General features: G+C 57.1%; 1 non-coding gene across 1 annotated transcript; it reads left to right on the top strand.

The window, feature by feature from the left end:
- The first annotated feature begins 3,950 nt into the window (after window positions 1-3,950).
- LOC147731631 (U6 spliceosomal RNA) lies at window positions 3,951-4,057 on the top strand. The gene has a single exon (XR_015308810.1). It is a non-coding gene; the product is annotated as a U6 spliceosomal RNA (small nuclear RNA).
- The last annotated feature ends 234 nt before the right edge of the window (window positions 4,058-4,291 follow it).

Below are 4,291 nucleotides of genomic sequence, written 5' to 3'. Positions count from 1 at the left end.
TTGTTGTCATCTGCGAACACTACTCATGTGTGTGCTACTATATCGGCCTGTCTTACGAATTGCGATCTTGTTGGGCCAGGAGAGGCTCCCAAAGTGCTATGCTCATAGTTGTGGAAGGCTACCGCCTTCAACGGAGTTGAGCAGCAGAAGCGTGGTGGTTACAGCATACCGTGCAGTGATCAGTAGTAGTGAACAGGTCATTTTCAACCTGTGCCACTAAAGTGAGGCCTGCAGGCTACTTACCAATTTAATAGTTCAACTGCTGTGTTCATAACTCACCCATGGCCTACATCAGTTAGATCTGGACGTGCTACGCTGCGCAGGAGTAGTGACTCTGTATGTGTGCCTGTGAAGGGTACAGTACAGAGACAGAGAAGTACTGCACAGTATATGTATGGTTAGTACATGAATAGAATGAATGTATGCCTGTTGGGCTACAGTACATAAAAGATGTAGTGCTAGGCAGTGCATGCATAAGGAAAGCATGTGCTGGGGGAATGTGTGCATGCATGAAGTACAATACATGAAGTGTGAAGAGTTGTGCAGCACACATGGTGAGTTTGTGCGCTGGCAGTGTGTGTGTTATAAAAAACAAAAGCACACCCTGGTACAGTGCATAAAGGCTCCAGGGCTGAACAGTAAGCAGGGACTCAATGTGTGCTGAATGTATTTGTGCCTGTAATAGTTCAATGAATGGAAGTAGCAGTGCTGTACAGTAAGTGTGCTGTGAAAGCACACTCGGTGCCAATGGTCCAGCAATGGTAAATTTCATGAAGGACCCTGGGATTCTCTTTGGGAGGTCCAGGCCTGCCTGATAAAGTATAGGGGTGGGTGAAATGTTTCATTCCACCCACAAAATTGGTGGAAATTGGTGAATCTGCATTATTCTTCTAACACGGAGTTCCAGCAAAATTCTGTCAAACACGTGTGGCACAGGTCTTTGTTTTTTCGATTTTAAAGTTTTATTGTTATCATCAAAACAGTCGTTATGAGACACAGTGCATCGCCTACAACCCAGGTTGGGCCGGCTGCACATCCATGCCAAAAAAAAACCAAACATTGAATACGTAAATACACAGCAAGTCGCCCACAACCACATCGGCCGGCAGCGTTCATTTTGCGATATCCGGTATTACCTCCTCGTAAGTCTTCCTCGCCCCCTGAGTTACAAAGTGAGCTTTAGCTCCACAACAGAACCCTCCAAAGCAAAAAGAAACCACCTCCCACCCCCTCCCAACATGGCCGACCAGTCCCACCTGACCTCTATAAGAGGCGGACCGGCCCAACCAACAGCCTGTTTTTTTTGTTCTGCGCGATACTCTCCAGAGGCGCTGTTCAGGTAAGATGGGCCGGCGTGAGCTGGCCCTTGGGTTTTAGGGTGGAGGACCTGCTCTAGCGGTCCCTGGTGCCTTATGCCTTTAATCCCCCCCCCCTCTTCCTTCCCCCGGTCCTCTGGGGCCGGTTAGGTGCTGCTCTAGCGTGCCATGGGTTTACAGGGGGGGGGGGGGGGGGGGCGGCCGGGGAGATGGGGTGTTGCTACATTCCCGTGTTTTCCCCAGGTCGTTACTAAGGGGCCCTGGCCACTTGGTGTGCTTTGGGTCCGGCGCTGGGGGTTATCCTGTGTGTATGCTGGGGCCCCGGTTACCTTGAAACGCCTGGCGTGGGTCCTTAGGGCTCGCGCTGTTCTAGCAGTGGACTATGGCTATGGACCTGATATTTCTCGTCCCGAGGCCAATTCCGATGATGGTGTCGCCCTTTAGGGCTCCTCATCGCATTCTTTCTCCCTGCAGTGCGCATACTTTACATGCGGCGCGTTTCCCTGGTACTCCTGTCTACTGAAGATTGCTCAGTGGTAGTGCGCATACTTTACATGTGGGAGGCGCCGGGTTCTATCCCCGGCATCTCCAGACTTTTGCCATTCACGCATCTCCGTGGGTGGCCCCGGAGTCTTTTTCGCTTCCCGGCCATACCCCTGTGACCTGGGGTCTGCCGGCGTGTATCGTGCCTCGCCTGACGAACACCTGGTCAGAATAATATTCCGAGGGTTACGATTGCGGGCTCCTTCCTACCTCATCGACGGGCCCTCGGGGGTCCGGTGGGCTGGGTCCGGGTGTGTGACTACAGCCTCGGGTCTCGGCGCTGGTCGCTTCCGCCTCCGGACGGGAATTTCAGGATTCCCTAGGTCCCGCGGCTGTTTGCTGCGCTGGGGTTGGCTAGAGGGGTTTCCCGCCTCTTGGGGGTGCCTGGTGCAGCCGGTGTAACGGCTGGGGCTGTGGGGTGCTCTTACGGGCGGCGGGCACGGCGGCTCGCGGAGCGGTGCAGATGCCCTTAGGGTACAACGCGGAGCTCACAGGTAAGGCTTATGCCGTTGGTGGGTCTGCCCCCACGAAGGATCCGTTCCTGCATGTGCAGTGTTGTTTGTTTTGCTGTTCCTCCGGCCCCCTCCGCTAGTGACTGCCGTCCTCGGGCGGCTTGCCTGTTGCACGGAATGTCCCCGGCGCCTGGGGCGCGTTCAGGGAGACACAGCTGTTCCGGTGGTCATCCTGGGGGCCCGTGTTTTCCCCGAGGACTGTGGGGTCTGGAGCGTGGAGCCAGATTGGTGGCTCAGTGGACTGATGCGTCCACTACAGGGTGCCAGGTTCGACCTCCTTCAGTCCTGGCCATCGACGGAGCCTTACCTTTCCTGGGGTGCGCGCTTCGACTGCATTGTTTTGCTCCGTGGGAATGGTGTACTGAGGTGCGATAGCTCAAAGGTTGTTCTTGTACCTTGGGTGCGGACAACCCTCACAGGCCTGGGTTCGATTCCTGCCATGGCTGTAGAGCTATCCCAGGGTGGTTTGGCATGGGTACCGGGGTCGGTCCCCTGCCACGGCGGGTCTTCAGTTCATGGGGTGCCATGGCCCGGTTTTTTTCCTCGCCTCGGTGCCTTTCCCACTCGTGGCCTCCCGGTCTGCTTCTCTGGGCAATGGCGTGTTTTTTTGTCGCTTGCACGGCCCCCACGAGGCTTAGGTTGCCTTGCCTCCACCTGAGGGTGGCCGCGGGGGGGGTCGTCTCACTGGGGGTGCCAGAGGGTACCCCTGCGGCATTGGGCCATTCCGCCCTGTAGACGCCTGGTCGCGTTCGCTCTCAGTGAATGGGCTGGGTCGGGCCTGGTTGGTCCCCGGATGGGAGTCGGCCTGGGCATACCGGGTGAGGTGGGCTTTAGGCATTCATACCGGCACCTTGAGACCCTTAGGGGGTGTTGTGCGCTTTTCTTGGGTCGCTTACGCGACGGTAGTTTTAGCGTGGCCCCTGTGCTGGGTGGTCACGCGCCAGGTTGTGGAGAAGTGTGGCTCAATGGTTTGTGCAGCAGACCCTGATGCAGAGGTCTAGCCCGGGACCAGGGTTCAATTCACCGCCTCGCCGGGTCTTGGGCTCAATTATTCCACCGACCTATTTATCCTCGCCGCCTATTCCTAACATGGAGTCCCTCTCTGCAACTCGGGGCAATAGCTTGATTATTCTCTTTGACGGCCCCCACAACGCTAAGGATGCCTGGCCTCCACCTTGTGGGTGCCCAGGAGTGGACGCCTCACAGGGAATACTTGGAGGGTTCCACAGCGGTATTTTACGTCCCTAGGGGGGAGGGCGTCTCGCCCTCTCTTGGGTGGGGCCCTTCGACATTCCCCCCGGATTTCGGGGTGTCAGCCTTCACGTGGGGCGTTCTGGGCTTCCGGGCCCGGGTTTTCGGGTGCTCGCTTCGGCGGCACATTTACAAAATTTGGCTTTTCCCGGGCTCGGGCTGGCCATCTCCCTCCCTGGGATTCCCGGGGGGGGGGGGGGGGGGGCTGTCGCCTCCGTTGCGTCCCTTCTTGGGACGTTGCTGTTAGGGTTCTTGGGCTCTTTGAGCTTACTGGCCGGTGCCCTGTCTTGCGGTTTTCCGCGGGATCCGCCTTCTCGGAAGGTTAGAGGTGCTCACTTCGGCAGCACATATACTGAAATTGGAACGATACTGAGGAGATTAGCATGGCCCCTGCGCACGAATGACACGCACATTCGTGAAGCGTTCCAAATGCCCTCGCCTGTGGATTTTTCCTGGGCCCATGGGTGGGGACTGTGCTCCTGGCCCGCCTGTTGGAGCTTCTTCGCCGGGTGGGGGTCTGGGTGTTCCCTGTATGAAGGTAGGGTCCTTCTCGGCCTCGTCGTTTTCGTGGGTGAGGCGTCTCGTCAGCTGTCAGGGCTAGGGTGGCTTGTGGTCTAGGGCCCGCCCCACTCAGCATTCGGGGTTACCCATGTGGCAAAGTGCATCGAT

The sequence above is a fragment of the Lissotriton vulgaris genome, chromosome 2_1 (assembly GCF_964263255.1).
Source record: "Lissotriton vulgaris chromosome 2_1, aLisVul1.2, whole genome shotgun sequence".
NCBI lineage: Eukaryota > Metazoa > Chordata > Amphibia > Caudata > Salamandridae > Lissotriton > Lissotriton vulgaris.
This window is presented reverse-complemented; position numbering and strand designations above follow the sequence as displayed.